Source organism: Lynx rufus, unplaced genomic scaffold (assembly GCF_022079265.1).
Source record: "Lynx rufus isolate CCGP_SWC_20201006 ecotype Redwood Valley unplaced genomic scaffold, mLynRuf1.p SCAF_58, whole genome shotgun sequence".
In the NCBI taxonomy this organism is placed as follows: Eukaryota; Metazoa; Chordata; class Mammalia; order Carnivora; family Felidae; genus Lynx; species Lynx rufus.
Genome location: NW_025814876.1, coordinates 254,018 through 270,023, shown reverse-complemented (window position 1 = coordinate 270,023; position 16,006 = coordinate 254,018). Strand labels below are relative to the sequence as shown.

The 16,006-nt window shown below is 66.1% G+C and overlaps 1 long non-coding RNA gene across 2 annotated transcripts; it reads right to left on the bottom strand.

Annotated features, from left to right (window-relative positions):
• Positions 1-7,581: 7,581 nt before the first annotated feature.
• On the bottom strand, positions 7,582-10,096 carry LOC124527880 (uncharacterized). 2 transcript variants are annotated; one of them, XR_006966029.1, is made up of 5 exons: positions 8,864-10,096; positions 8,642-8,766; positions 8,442-8,561; positions 8,236-8,365; positions 7,582-8,156 (listed from the first exon to the last, which is right to left on the bottom strand). It is a non-coding gene; the product is annotated as an uncharacterized LOC124527880 (long non-coding RNA). The 2 variants fall into 2 exon arrangements; XR_006966030.1 differs by having other exon boundaries at positions 8,642-8,762.
• Positions 10,097-16,006: the final 5,910 nt, after the last annotated feature.

Genomic DNA, 16,006 nt, shown 5'->3' with positions numbered 1-16,006 from the left:
CTGGCACCTGGAGGCCAGAGCACCCCGCTCACGCCCCCTCACGTCCAGGGCCGCTTGGCAGTGTCTCCTGGGGCTCCTCCAGTCTGGAATGACCAGAAGCCAGGAGGACTAGAGGCCCCGGGCTGGGCCAGATGGTCGCTCCCCCAGGGGCAGGCTGGCCGCTCCTGCTCCCTGGGACAGTGGTCAGCCTAGTGTCCAAACGAACCCCAGCGGGGATCTGCGTGTGGTGGGTCACAGGGGCTAGGGGCCAGGGGAGCGGTGGGGGGCGGGGAATGACAGGGGAGCGGTGGCGGGGAGGACGACAGGCCACATGAGCACTTGCACCCAGGCTGGCCAGCAGGCGGTCAGCTTCGGTCTCCCAGGAGCTGGGCCCACGGGGCCGGGGTCAGCTGCAAGGCCTTTCCGGGGGAATCACTCTTGCCAGGACCTTCCGCTTGGCCCCTGAAGGCCTCTCCTTCCTTCAGCCCCCTCCCCATTTTCTCTTTGCGCGAAGGGTTCTTGGGGAGGCGGCCAGGCTGGCCAGCCCCGCTCCACTGCTCTTTGTGGGGAGGTAGGGCTTCCAGGCCCTTTTGAGATGCATGCCTGCCCCCAGAGTCGTGGGAGCCCTGGCCATCCGTGGAGACCCTGCTGTCACCTTGGAAGTGATGGGCCATTTGCTGTCGGCCATGACGGATCGGGCCGCCTTCTCTGGAGCACGGATAGCAGAACCCAGAGAGTGCTGGCTGGCCGGATCTGTGGGGCACCCTTTCCGAGACGCCCTGGGCGCACGGAGGGGGGCTGCCTGGGTGTTTGGGGGAAGGTCAGGACGGTCGCGCGCACGCCTGCGTGCCTCCTTAGGGTGCGGCCACGGCCCCGGGCCAGAGAGGAGGGCACAGCAGGGTGGTGTGGGCAGAAGGAATTGGGGACCACGGGCCAGCCTTTGCAGATGGACCGAGGGTGTGCACAAGGGGCGTTGGGGGCAGGGGGAGCCTGGAGCCTGCTCGGGGCCTGAGCCAGAAGGAGTGCACGTCTGGAGCGCGTTCTTGGGTGACAGCTTCATGAAGGATGGCGGGGGAGCGGGGATGTCTGGGGCCCCGTGCTGACCCGTGGGATCACTCTGGGCTGGGCGGCCATGGCTCTCCAGCCAGCCTCTTCCTATCTGACCCCAGGGAAGACCCAGCCCGGGCTGGACGTGGGGCTCGGCACCCAGCTCAGAACAGGAAGTCTGGGGGCCCCTTGGGCCGCCCCCGCCGTGCCCACGGTGGCTCGGGGTGGGCAGGCGTGGGACGTCTGAGCTCCATTTCCTCCGGATCCCGTCCAGATGTCCTTCCCTTCCCACCCAGCCCCCACAGTCCCCGCAAGCACTTGCCCGTGACATGCGTAGAATGTGAGCCCTTAAGCCCATTGTTCCAGCGCCTGCCACCCTCCTTCCGCCTGTCACTGACATCCGCGCACTGTCTTCAGCTGGCAGCCCCTCCGCGGGGGCCATGCCCACCCAACTCACAGGGCCCGTGAAATTTGGCCTTCATTAGGTTGTCTTACGGCGGGATCGCACATGTGGGACCCTCTCAGGAAGGGGGCTGCTGAGCCCGTGCCTCCGCGGCACAGGGTCCGTGGGGGTGGGGGCCGCCGTGCAACCATCTCCGCCCTTCCTCCCGTGCTCCACGCAGAGGGGATGGGGGGCAGACAATAGCCTGGGAGGGGGGCCCGAGGCAGCGGCCTGACCTTGACCCCAGGCTGCCCCTCGGCCCCCTCTGGCTCTGTGCCCGCTGGGAAAACAGTGGCTTTATCTCTGCCGCCTCCCGAACTGCAAATAGCCACGTGTCCCTTGGGGGCCACTCTTGGCACACATGCCCTCTGCCCCACGTCCTAGGGTGAGGTCATTCACCCTCGGATGGGGGGCAATGGGGACTGGAGGCTCCAGGCCTGTGGCTCCAGGAAGGAAACTTCACCCTCCGGGGGCGGGGGCAGACCTAGGCTGCAGCTCGGACCAGCGAGACCACCCGTGGGGGCCGGTGATGGGATGAACAGACCGGCAGGGGCTGGGGTGCAAGGCCTGAGCAAGGGGTCAGCCCCCAAAGGGCCATAGGGAGGGGGCAGGATACAGGCAGCTAAGGGGACAGCCAACAGGGACCCTCCTCTGTCACACCCCCCCCCCCTTCCTTGGTAACAGAGCTCGATGAACAGGAAGCTAGCAATGGAAAACAGGGCAAAGGGCAGTGGACCCCTCCCCCTCCTTCCTTCTCCCCTCCCCACCCTCTATCTTCCCACCCACCAGAGCTCCAGGACTGAGGCCTCTCCAGGCGCCCTGAGGCCTGCCAGGCCCCTCGGAGGGTCTCCATTCCCCCCTGGGGACACCCCCTGCCCCCAGACACTCCTGCCGGGCTTCCTTTGCTGTTCTAGGCCGACACATCCCCCAACTGGGCCCCAGAAACCTCTTGGAAAGAGGCAGTGACCTCAGGGTGGCAACAGGCCCCGTGGTGGTGTGGCAGCAGGGGTGTGGAGGGGAGCCCACCCTGTTTATCCCGAAGCCCTGCACTGGCCTCGTCTGGGACCTCCCACCGCCCTCCTGGAGATGGAGGTTTGTGGGGGTCTGCTCCAGGAGCAGGACACAGGAGACCTGGCAAGGGCGGCCCTGCTCCAGGGGGCTCTTCCCGTCCTGCCCCGCGGTCCCGGGATGGCAGTCAGCACGAGCTTAGGGGCAGTACGGGGAGCCCCTCTGCCTTTGCCGAGGTCTTGGGGGCTGGCCCCACTAGCGGCCCCTCCACAGCGCTCAGCCCGAGAGGCTCCACAGAGGCTGTGCTGTGCCCCCCAAAGCCACACGCCTGCACCCCAGGGCCTCCAGACCTCTCCCGGAGGGACCAGGAGGTGGAGGCCAGGCCCATGGCCCCCCACGCTTTCTGGGGGGGACGCGGGGACTCCAGGGCGGGTGGAGGAGCAAACCGTGCCAGGACGCTGTGGCCCGACCTCCCCCCCACCCCAGACCCCAGAACAGTGGGCCAGTGTGTGGGCCGGGGGTGGGGCGCAGGGCGGAGGCCCAGCAGGTCGGTCCTGCTCCATAAACCCCAAAGGCCGGACTCTGTTGACACAGGGGTGATGTCACTGCCGACCAATGGGGAGCCCCTGGTGGTGGGGGGGGGGCTCTGTGTGCGCTGCTCTGCGTGCCGTGGGCCCCGCCACGCACGGGGCGTGATCTGAAAGCCACCTGAATAAACCCAAGGGGCCCCTGCCTTCCCCCTGGGCCCCTACTGCACGTCCCACCCAAACCACTGCCTGCACGTGAAAGGCAGGGACAGGGAGAGGAGGGCAGGGGTGGAAGGAGGCCTCGTGCCTGGGCTGTGCTCTCCCCCCGGACGTGTGGCCCCCAAAGTCCCGCCCCCCCCTTTACCCCAGAGGCCATGCCTTCCTCCTCCGCGGCCCCTAGCGGTCATGGTTCCTCAAGGCCAGACCCTGGGCCAGCTCCTGGGAGCATCCGAGCTGCGGCCCTGCCCTGTGCACAGATCCCCGGGGCCCGGGCTGGTCCCCGTGCCCCCACGTCAGGGCTCCGTCAGTGCAGAAGGCGGTCTGTCCTTATCGCTCCCATCCCTGCCTTCAGAAAGTCCCTGCCTTCCTCCTCCCCGCCCCCTGGGCTGCAGACCAGACCCACGGGCTCCAAACACTGCTGCCCACCTGTCACCCCCACCCTCAAAGCCCCTGGGAGCCTGTCTTCCCACCCGGCTCAAGGCAGATGCTCCAACCCCCTTATTCCCCCATCCCCCGGGCCCTCCCCATCTCCCCGTGGGGCGCCTGCCCCTCGGGCTCTCCCGCTGAGACTCCCACCCCAGTGGATGGGTCTCTGCAGAGCGTGGGCCACCTGAGGGTCTGCACGTGCCCCCCAGCCCTTCTCAGCTGCCTCCCGGCCCCACAGGACAGGCACCCGACGGGCCTTGGCACGAGCTGGCGTGTGCAAGCTCTGGCCAGGGGCAGGGACGAGGGGCCCCCTCGTGCCTGGCGCCCATGTTTGTTTACTGGTCCGGCCCCAGGCCCGCGCCGCCCCCCAAGGACCCGGCTGCCCGCCTGTGTCCGGCCAGGTGTTCGGTGAGGGAGCACGGGCTCCCGGAGGACAAGGAGCTCGCTGTCTGCTTTATGCTAGCACAGTGCTGACAAGGAACAGAATATCCACAGTGACCGCTTCCAGGAAATGGCTCCGGGGCGGTGGGGGCCGCCGAGGAGCAGGCCCCTTCCCAGCAGGCCGGCCTGCATGCAGGTGGACTTCCAGGAAGGGGCCCCCGCTCGTTCCCCTCACCCCTGGAAAGGGGCCAACGGCGTCACCAGGTGCAGAGAAGGGAGGGAAGGAGCAAGCGAGGGAGAGGAGGCGAGGCGGGGACGGCCCTGGCCGTGTGGAGACCGAAGCCTCGGGGGAGGCCGGACGGGCCGTGCTCCTTCCAGAACCTTCCACCTCAACCTTGCAGGTCACACCATCTCTGGGGCTTCTCAGGTACACGCAGGCGCGCGCACACACACACACACACACACACAGACCCCGAAAACAGGAGGGGGTAGAGAGCAGGCAGGAGGACACCGTTCCAGCCGGGGTCTCTGCGATGACCGGTGTCTGAGGAGGCCCCTGGCCCCTTTGTCGGCCAGGCCGCGTGGGGTCTCCTGCCGGGGCCGAAGCCCCCCGCCCCTGTGCTCAGACACCACCCAGCCCTGGGGACAGGGAGAACACTTGTCTTCCCTGGAGCCTGGGTTGAGGGCAAGGGAGCAGCCTCCACGGGGCCCAACTCTGTGTGTGTGGGGTTTTTTTTTTTTTGACTTCCCAGGGTGTATTGTAGTGAGACCCCAAGTGTCATGTTAGGCCTGTTCAAGGGAGTTCATTTCCTTTGTATTGTTGGAATTTTTTCTGTCCCCATTCAGTGGTCTAACAAGTGTCCCGACTCCACCCCGCCCCCCAGCTGTCCGTAATCCCTGCCTGAAAGTGGGCTCTTGGGTCATTAAATCCAGGCCGAGACGCAAACTCACACAAAGGCACAGGACACACACAGCCGGGCTCAGATGTCCACCCTCCAGGGACGCTGGCCCCCACACGGGGCTAGGCCACACAGAGGCCGGCAGACCCCACAGAGCGCCCCAAGTAGGACAGGCCTACCTTCAGCGCCCCAAGCAGGGGCTCTCGCTCGCGGCCCAGGACAGGGAGGCGTTTCGGGCTGCCTACCCCGAGAGCTCACAGCTTGACGCCGGACTGGGTGCACACAGGGCCACACGGGACACGACAGACATACAGACACACAGACCCACATGCGTGGACACGGGGACGTGGTCCGCAGGGACACGTGGGGACACACTCTTGTTGAGTCCCGTCTCCCCCAGGCCGGATGATTCGCTAGCCTAGACCCTCCACGGAGGGCAGCTGGGGGAGGGTCCAGGGTAACGACGCCCGGCCGCTTTGAGCTGGGTGCCCAGCGGGGGTGGGGACCGGCCAGAGCCCCGGGCCTCAGTCTTCCCGGAGACCCCCTCCCGGACCTCTGCAGCCGGCCGGCCCCCACCCCCACCGCCCCCCACCCCGAGCCGGGCTTGGGAGTGAAATTCAAGCCCCTGTTTGCTGCGAGACACTTAACTCACTTAACTCGGGGCGCGGGGGCATTTTGAAAGCGCCTCTGGGTGGTGGGGGGGGCGCCAGGAGCCTGTCTGACAGCCTCTGTGAGCCCCTTCTCTAAAAAGCAGGAAATCGGGTTGGGCCGAAGGTAAACACATTCCAACCTGGCCGTCCCTGTTCCCTGGAGGGGCTCTGTCAGGGCGGGGGAGGCCACCTCTGTTTTCCCAGTCCCTGGGCGAGGCTGGGGCTCATGACCTGTTTGCAGAGCCTTGGCCTGTGGCTTCTGCCCCAGCGGCCTCCGTCCAGTCCTCGGGGGACAGGCTGCCCCTCACCTTTCCCGTGCTTGCCGACCCCCGGCCCTCCCCGCGCTCAGGTCTCCTCCCGGTTGCTCGGCCCTGGGGTCGCCCCTGCCTGAACCCTGTGGGTTCAGAGGGCACAGGGGCATGGGCACACCGCGGGGCAGGCCTGGGGGGACAGAGTCAGGTCTGTGCACTAGGGGCCCCCAGGAGGGTGTGGAAAGGGGCCACCCCACCCTCCCGCATTCCGGACCAGATGCTCTCCATTTCCCAAGCGGGCCTCAGGGCGAGAGTGTGGCTGTGACTCACCGCCCCGAGTGACAGGCTGAGGCCACCGGCCCCACCGACTTGGGGGACCAGAGGATTGCCTACCATTTGCTGGGACCCACGATCCCTGTGTTCTGCAGAGCACCCCTGCCCTCTCCCATCCCCAGGGCCCCTCCGGCCAGCACCCCAGGAAGCTGGCCCCGGTTCTCGAAGCACTAGCTGAGAAACACGCTGATAATAAAGGCCAGTTTTAGACCTAACCCTTGACACCTAAGATTCCTTCTTCTCACCGGCCCGGGGGCCTGAGACGGACGGTCTGTCGCTGCCGCTGCCCGTGGCCCTGGGGAATGACAGGGGACACCCGAGGGGCCCCGTGTGAGGCCCTCGGTCACCCTTGCTCCCTGGCGACCACCTGCCTGGGAGTCCCAAGGGCCCAGCTCTTCGTCCCCAGTACCGGTGTGGTGGGAGGGGCGGGGGCCCCAGAGGGGGACACACACACTTGAGGACAATGGGGAACCTGCGAGGTGAGCCCGTGGGGAAGGGCCCAGGTGCCCAGGCGGGGTTCTGGGGCTTCTGGCCTCTGGTCTGCCAGCTGGAGAGGGCAGGGGGAAGGGGCCGAGGACCCCAGCCTCATTTCCCACAGCTGCGCCCCCATGCTCCCAGCATCTGCAGAGGGGCATCAGCCCTGGGGTCCCCGACCCAGTGGCTGTCTCGGGCAGGGACGCCAGCCACAAGCCCATGGGGGCTGCACTTGCAAATAGGGCACAGATCCATGGATCCCGGTGGGACACGTCCCCAGTCTCGTCCCTCACCTGTCACCTCCCCTCTGCCTCTCCCCCTTTCGGCTGCCTCAGCTCCGCCGCCCCCCCCCCCCCGGGGCAGCTGCCTGGCCCCAGTTCTGCCCTCCCACGTGTCAGGCCTGCTCTCCTCGGATGGTTTGGGGGAGAGGGGCCCAGGGAGGCCCAGGGGTGTCGTCCCTCAGGGGCTTAGGGAGATTCTGTGCCGTCCTGTCCCTCGTGCTGAGGGCTCCCTTGCCCCCCCACCTCTCCCCTCTGGGCCCCACCCCACGTCTCCATTCCCTGTCACCCCATCCCACAGGCCCCTCCCTGTGTCCTATGCCCTTCCCTGCCCTCCCTCCTCATCCACCCCCCCCCATTCCTCCTGGGCCATAGCCGCTTCCTGGCCGTGTGCCTCCCTTATGCCCCCCCTTCCGTGTGCCTCACCCCATCCCTGTGCCCCTTCCTGCCCTGTGATGCCCCCCCCCGTCCCGGTGGCCCCTCCTGCCCTGTGACACCCCCCTCCCTGTGCCCCTGCTCATGTGTGACCTTCCCATTCCTTGTGCCCCCCTCTATGGCTTTTTCATGCCCCCCATCCTGTGCCCCACCCTCTCCGTGCCCACCTCCCCCAGCCGGAGCCACCCCCACCCCCACCCAGGCAAACAGCTCGGATTCCAGAGTCCCTGAGACAAATTGCTGTAACTGAGTTTATTGATGAGTCCAGGGCTTCTGGTGAAACCCTGGCGGGGAGGGGCACAGAGCGAGCTGCTCTACAACGGAATGCTTCAAGGTTTGCTCGGTGTTTGGAGCTCCCAGACTAGGCAAGGGGAGGGTGGGGCCCCACACACTCGGCCGCACCCAGGCACCCCCAGGCAGAGATGGACGGCAGGTGGGCGCTGGGCACGGCGCGGGCACTCAGCATCTTGCTTGCACACGCGCTCGGGGACTCGAGGCCAGACCCAGAACTCCAAACCAGTGCAAACGACTTAGTGCAAATTGAATTCGGGAGGGACGGGGAAACGGAGTCACGGTGGCTTTGAGTCCCGAGCAAAGGGGAAAGGAAAGAAAGGAAATGAAAGCACAGAGGAAAGGAAGAAGAGAAGGAGGGTGAGGGGCGTAGGGGCGTGGAGGCTGGTTGGTGGTCGCCTGTCCACGGCAGGGTGGCCACGGAGACGGAGGCGCCAGGCGGGGTGGCGGCCGCCGCGGGTGCTGCTCGCTTCCGACGGTCTTGCTGTCGGGCTGGTCTCGTTCCTGTAGCTTGACCTGCAGAGAGCGACAGGACGTGTGAGCGGGGACCGGGCAGGGCGGCCCCGGAAGCTTCCGGAAGGGTGCCCGCACTCACCTTCCAGAGCCGATTCCTGAGTCAAGGAGTGTAGTGGTTCCAGAATGCAGCATATTCTTGAGTCAGAGCTAGAGGGGACTTGAAGAAGTCCCAGTTCCAAGGCCCAGGCGTGAGCTGGGTAGCACCATTTCTGCGGGGCAGGACACGGTGAGTTCCCTGCTCCTTGGCCCGCGCCCGCTGCCCGCGGCTGGCCGGGGACTCCTCACCTTGTCGTTTTGAGGGTTCTAGGGGTCCAGAGAGCAGCAGTCATGTGTCGGCTCCTTCAGGAGCGCAGAGGAACGAGCCCTTGGGTGTTCCGGGTCCCCGCGGCGCCAGCCTGGAATGGTCTAGGGAAGCAAGAGCGCTCAGGGGTGACGCCCTGCGGGTGGGTCGGCCTGCGGGGGCCAAGCCTCACAGCCGCGCTCACCAGGAAGGCCGGGCGGCGTCACGTCTGTCCTCGCCGTCACACCGGACCATGTCATGCCTCTCTGAGCGCAGCCTCGCGCCCGGCCTTCGGAGGCCAGCAGCACGTCACCCGATCTGGAGACCTGGCTGCGGGCAAGGGGAGGGGGTGCCAGCTGAGCCGCGGGCAGAGGCGGTGGGCGGGCGGGGGGACGGTGGGGTGTCGGGCACGCCAGCGGGCACTCACCCTCGTCTCCAGTCCCGAGTCCAGAGGCACCGATCCCTGCTCCGTCGTCGCCCGCGGAGGCCCACCTCGGCCACGGGCTCTGGAGGCCAGCGCCCCGGCGGACTCGCCGCCAGGCTCCCGCCCTTCGCCCCTGCCTGCGCCCCGGCCCCCCACCAGAGTTCTCATTCACTCCACCCCACCCGCCTCGCCTAGTCGGGTCTCGCCAGTGCCCTTGACTCCCCTGGTGCTGTCCTGTCTGTCATGCCAGACCCGGGGGCTGAGCGGTGAAGGCATACAGTGTCACCAAGTACGCTGTGGGCCCTCTCCGCGCCAGACCCTGGGCCGCAGTGCCACGTGGGAACGGCGCGTCCGCAGGCTGGGCCCGCAGCAGCCTCCTCGCTGCAGAAATCTCTCCGGAGCCGGTACCTGCGGCCGCCGCTCCCTCCGGTGACGTCCTGTTGCGGGACACCCCGCGCACTGCCCCTTCTTTCCCGCTCCCCAGCCCTCGAAGCTCTGGCCTGGCCAGAGCCGCTCCTGTACCTGCTACTAAATGAATTTCAGTGGGTGAGATGTGGTGGCGGCTGGGGACCCCTGCTGCGTCCTGAGTCCCCACCTCATCCTGTCCGACCCGGGCCTGGTGCCCCCCCCCCACCCCGCACGTGCTGGATCCCCACAGCTACCTGTCACCTCTCCTGCCGGCAGCCCTGCCTCATCTCCTGCCTGCTCTCCCGAAATGCTCTTTCTACCTGGGAAGGGCACGCGGCCCCCCCCAGCCCGCACGGTCTCAGCTCCCCCCGAGACAATGTCACCTGTGCCGACCGCTCTCCTTCGTCCTGCCGCTCTGCCGGGAGGTCAGCCGCTTCTCCTCGCTGGCCCTTGCTCCCCGAAGCCCCCTTCTTGCAGAAGGCCAGCAGAGCAAGGCCCAGGGAGGGGAGGGGACTCACCTGGCCGACAGACCGCTGTCCTCACTCACCCACGGCTGCCAGCTATACGGCCCCACTGCCCCAGGTCCCGGGCGAATCTCTCTCCAGCTCCCTTCGTCCACCAGCCGCCACGTCCTGAAACCAAAACTGACCGGGATGAATGTCTGGCTCCCCCCTCTTTCCTCTACACCCCCAGCTTGGGCCCATCCCATGCCGATGTCACCCGTACTCCAAGACACCTGGGACCCCACGCCACACTCCCGCCAGGTGCCCTCCAGCCCTGCCCAAGCCAGCCCCCCAACCTTCTGCCGCTCCTGCCAGACCCCAGATTTCCAAGGTGATCCTTGGCCCACTCAAGCCTCCCTGTACCCCGTCCCCATCTTCCCCTGGTTGCCCCCAGTACCCCACGCTTCCCTGGTTACCCCTCGGCTCCCCCGCTTCCCCAGTTTCCCCCGAACCCCCCCATCCCACCCCACCCACCACCCCCTCCCGCACCCTGCTCGCCGGCCCTAGCCCGGGCTTTTTCTAACTGGGGTGGCCCCGCCCCGAATTCCCGCCCCTGCCCCGCCAGCCAATGGGAGCAGCGACCGTGTTCGGGGCCGCCGCAAGGCCCGCCTCCGCCCCAGACCGGTCCAGCACACCCGTCCCGGAATTCTCCAAAGAGGGCATTCTCCGCACCCCTCTGTTGGCATCGCCTACACAGGGACTGGCATTGTCCCCAAACGTCCCCCTCCCCTTGGGTCGGAGCACTCGGGTCCCCTCGGGGCAGACCAAGCACGCTGCTCCCGCCCAGCCACCGCTGGGCTCGCACCCTGCTCCCGACGGGGGCTCCGGCTGGGGGGCTCGGGGAGGCTGGGGCAGGACTGAGTCACCCTCAGTCGCCACCATGGCTGAGACCCCACGCTCCCCCTGGGGTCCTGGGAGTCCACGGGGAGCAGTCACATGAGGCATGTGTGTGTGTCGCGGGGGGCGGGTGGGGGGGGGGGACAGGGGCTCACCCGGGGGTCCCAGCGGCCAGGGCGGGTGGCCGATTCCCAGCCCCAGTACCATCTGACACTGGGGGGATCGCGTCTCCCGCAAGGAAGGCTTCCCTTTGCGGTCGGGGTGCCCCGCGTTCCCGTCTTGTGGCTCACAGGCGCGCTCTGGCGACCAGCTGTGTAGCCTCCTAGTCCTGCCCCGGCACCCTGCGCACCCGCCCGCCTGCGGCACTGCGGGTGTGGACCGAACAAAGACCTGAGAGCTTTAAGATCCCTCAACACCCTTGCCCGTCCTGTCCCTGGGGTGACCACTCTGGCCTTGCCGGGGGTATCGGGGCCCCGCGGCGCACCGGGTCCGCCCGCCGAGTCTACGGGGTTGGCCCTGGGGATGCAGCACACGTAGGCAAAGAAGCTGGAGTCCCCGCACTTCAGGGCGGTCCTCTGGCAGAGCCGCCGTAAAGTGCTGGAGGCTCGCCTCCAAACCTGACACCCGGGCCTTTGTCATGAGCGAACCCCCAGCTTTTCTGCGGGGGAAAAAGCCAGGCTTTGCCGTGCATGGACGCCCAAGTTAGGATGGGGCAGACCCCCGCATTTCGCCACAAGCAGACCCCAGCCTCGGCAGCCTCCGGGTGGAGATGTGAGTCCTCACCGCCACCTCGCGGCCATTGCGGTATCCACACCCACAACCGACTCAGCGCCGTGCAGGGGTGCAGGGGTGCAGGGGCGAGCGATGGGACGGCGGGGCTTGGCTCAAGACAAGGCAAGAGGGCCCCGAAATCCTCCTGCACTCGGCGAGGCAGCCAACCCCCAGGACCCCGTGCTGCCCGCGGCACCGGTGGGAAGGGTCTCTCTCTCTCTGAGATGGACTCCGAGGCATCCCGGGTGTGGCGATCCCTCACGGCCCCCACGTATTCTCTCCCGTCTCCCCAGATTCAACCACGCGGGTGGGGGTGACAGATGGAGTGGCTCAGTCGAGCACTCCGTCTTCCTGATGACCCTCGTGGACCGCCGCGGCATCAGGCCTGAGCGGACCCGGGACGCCCTGCGGGCGGACCCCAGCCTCGCTGCGGGCAGTGATATGTGAGTCTGTGCCGCCACCTCGCGGTCACTGCTGTTTCCATGCCCCCACGGGCTCAGGGCCACCCAGAGAGTGCACCCAGCCTGGAGGTCGGCACCCCGTGCGAGGAGGGATCCCCAAATCCTCCTGCGTTCGGGCCCCAGGATCCCGTGCCGCCTCGGGTCTAGGGTGGTACATTTCCCTCTAGAGTTTGGGCTTCCCGTCAAGTCCTCGTCACCCGAGGGCAGGGACCCTTTGCTTCCCACGTATCCCCTCTTTGCCGATACGGGACCAGGTCCTAGGGTGCGGTTCGGATTCCGCTCTCAGCAGCACGTGGGCTCTAGGACAGACCAAGTGCGCTCTGGTCGGGACACGCGCCTCCCCGCACCCGCCGTGATCCCAGGGCGCATCTGTGGGGACCTGCACCCTGGCCCCAGAGCGCGGTCGCCACGTCAGTATCCCCACCTTTTAATGACCCCCTCCGGGACGCTGGGGTGTCTGCCGCACCCCACTTTGGTGGCTGTGCTCGGGAGACTGGTAGGACCTCCCGAAGCAGGACCTTCCGCAGGGTGACCTCCCCAGCGGGTGGGAGGCGGCCGCGAGCCCAGATCATTAGCATCTGAACACCGGAATTGAATGGATGTTAATGCCTGGTTGCCTGGGGTCTGAGGGACCGGGAGAGCTTCCTCGGAAGCCAGCTCAATTAAAAAGCCAGGGGGTGGGGGGCTGTCTTTGGTGGCCTCGGTGTGCGGGGTCCGGTGCGCCAAAGGTGGCGGCAGGTGCTGTCACCACCGTGTCTGGGAGATGTGACGTGAGTCCCACTCCACGGCACTGGTGGCTTCGAGGGGACCCGCGGCTAAGGGACCGCGGACGTGGCCTGACCTGGGGTGGCTCAGACAAGCACCCCATCTCCCTGATGACCCTCGTGGACCACTGCGGAATCCAGCCTGGGCGGACCCGGGACATATCGCGGGTGGACCACAGCCTCTGCCGTGACTGCTGTAATGTGTGCGTTGGTGCCGCCACCTCGCGGTCACCGCTGACTCCAACACCCACAAGCGGGCTTGGCACCGGTCAGGGCATGCAATCAGCTTGGGGGTGGCACCCGATACAAGGGGGAGAACCCTAAAATCCACCTGTTCCTGGCAAGGCAGCCCCCAGGGCCCTGTGTTGCCGGAGGCACCTGGAGGAAGGGTCACCTTCTGAAGCCGACACCGCGGCATCCCAGGCATGGGGATCCCTCACTGCCCCCAAGTTCTCCTTCTTGTCGCCCCAATTTCTTTTCGGCCTTGGGCAACTCAGATGATGTGGCCGGGCGTGGCTCAAACGTGTGCCCATCTCCTTGATGACCCCCGTGGACCACTGCGGACCCGGGACCCGGGACGTGGCGAGGGCGGACCCCAGCCTCAGTCGCCTCGGGAGGTGAAGTGTGAGTCAGCACTGCCACCTCGCGGCCGCTTCTGTCACCCACAACCAATTCAACACCCATCGGCATGTGACGGGGCTACAGGGGTCAGCCCAAGACCCAGGAGGAAGACCCAGAAATCCTGTGTTCAGCAAGGCAGCCCCCAGGCCCTCTGCGTGTCTGGAGGCTCCAAGAGAGGCGTTACCCTTCTGGCCCGGGCTCCTATCCCTGGACTTCCGTCTCCTGGGCTCCCAGCCATGTTCTCCCCAAGGGCAGGGGCCCTGTGCCTCCAAGCATTCGCTGTCACCTTCCCTTTGGCCCAGGTGACTCGGGAACCAGGTCCCAGCAGAACATGGGCTCTTGGACAGACCCAGGGTCCTGCCGTCACGACCGCTCCTCTGGCCACTTGCCGTGGTTCCAGGGTCTGGAGACCCTTCAGGTACCGACTGCGCTTTCTTGGGGTCTATAGGCACCTCTTTTGTTCACTGGCTCCCCAGCGAGGACTTGGAGCTTTGCTGATGACCTCAGGCCATTTGCATGCCAATGGTGCATTTGCAAATCAATAGAATGTTGGGAGGGAAGCCTGACACCAGCCTCTGGTCTCACCAGCCAGAGAGGATCTCCTAGTGGAGGAACCACCAGGATTCAGTTTTGTGGGCTGAGCTTTGGGGACCCTGGGGCCAATCTGATCCCTGCTGGCCAGAGTGACAACGGGTCGCTGGGTGCTGTGACCCACGCATGGAGCAGGACCGGGACGGCCTGGAGTCCCCTCTCAGGTGCCCAGAGTCCGCAGACGTGGCTGGGCCAGGAGGCAGATTGCCGCGGACCGACCTCGTCCCACCCCCGACCCTCTTGCCCCCCGCACTGTGGGCATCTCCACCCTCCTAGGCTTGACCGGTAGGTACCTCATGGCTGCCTCTGTCTGCTTCACCGCTGCCTCCCTGGGAGCAAGACGGAGAGCCCCAGGGATCCTCCTGCACAGAGCAAGTTCACCTTCCAGGCCTGTGCTCACTGGAGCCCATGCGGGAAGTGCTAGCTGCTGACATTGGGGGCCCAGAGGCTTAGGGGTGGGTTATGGGCGAGTGATTGGATGGGGTGTTGGATGGAGGGGTCTGGGGGCGAGCAGAGCTCACAGGGGGCACGTTTGACGAGGCTTGGCAGGTACAGGGCTGGCAACGTGGCTCATGTTGCAGACCTCCCTGATAAGCTGGGAATGGCTCCGGGGGCTCTGGGTGAGGGGCTTAGGGTTGCATTTCGGCTCAGTAGGAAATAAGGCCATGATCCTGCAGGGTGCCCTGGACCACGGAAGGGTCGGAGATGTGCCACCCTGCCCGGAAGGAAACACGTAGAAAGCCCTGCCCGGGGCTGGGATGAGTCAGGGTAAGAGCTTAAGGAGCATCACCCGAGCCAGGAGGGGAGGTGAAAGCGTGTGTCCTCCGGGAGAGGCAGGTGTGGCCCAGTGTGTGCGGAGAGGAATGGCAGTTGCAAGAGGGGGCCATGAACTCGCGTCACGTGCCGTGGGACGTCCGAGGCCGTGGCGCCCGGTACGGGCTGCGGGGCCGTGGAGGGTGCGGGACCCCGGGCGGCAGGGGCACAGCCGAAATCGCGCTCCTCTGCCCGCGCTCGGCCGCTCCCAGCGCCTGTGCCCCCCCCCACTCCCAGCCCAGGAAACCCTCGGACACTCTCGCCAAAGGACTAACGGACCCCCGGCGAGTGGGCTGGCAGCCCAGGGCCCCAAACCCAGCAGCCATTTCCGCCCACCTGGCTTCCCTCCGAGCTCCTTCCTTAGAAAAGCGGCTCCTCAGGCGCCCGGGTGGCTCAGTTGGCAGAACATGTGACTCTCGATCTTGAGGTTGTGAGTTCGAGCCCCACGTTGGGTGTAGAAATCACTTAGAAGATAAAATATTAAAATATTTTAAATTAATATTAAATATTTTAAATGTAATATTAACATTTAATTAATATTAAATATTTTAAATTAATATTAAAATATTAAAATATTCTAGCCTCATCACCCTGACACTTACACTCCTTCACCTCCCAAATCCTGTCAGTAGCGAAGCAATCACTTTACCTCCATGAGCTGGGCCATCTTCTTACCCTCTCCCTCCATCTGCCAACCCCAGGGCCACCTCCATCAGCAGGACTCAGTGAGAGCCTATCCCTAGGAACCCTCCCACCTGGGTACCAGCCTCCCACCTGGGTGCCAGCCTCTCTCCTGGGTACCAGCTTGCCATCTGGGTGCCAGCCTCCCTCCTGGGTGCCAGCTTCCCTCCTGGTTAGCAGCTTCCCAACTGGGTGCCAGCTTCCCTCCTGGGTGCCAGCCTCCCACCTGGGTGCCAGCCTCCCTCCTGGGTACCAGCTTCCCATCTGGGTGCCAGCCTCCCTCTTGGGTACTAGCTTCCCATCTGGGTGCCAGCCTCCCTCCTGGATGCGAGCTTCCCTCCTGGGTGCGAGCTTCCCTCCTGGGTGCCAGCCTCCCACCTGGGTGCCAGCCTCCCTCCTGGGTACCAGCTTCCCATCTGGGTGCCAGCCTCCCTCCTGGGTACTAGCGTCCCATCTGGGTGCCATTCTCCCTCCTGGGTACTAGCTTCCCATCTGGGTGCCAGCCTCCCTCCTGGGTACTAGCGTCCCTCCTGGATGCGAGCTTCCCTCCTGGGTGCCAGCCTCCCACCTGGGTGCCAGCCTCCCTCCTGGGTACCAGCTTCCCATCTGGGTGCCAGCCTCCCTCCTGGGTACTAGCTTCCCATCTGGGTGCCAGCCTCCCTCCTGGGTACTAGCGTCCCTCCTGGATGCGAGCTT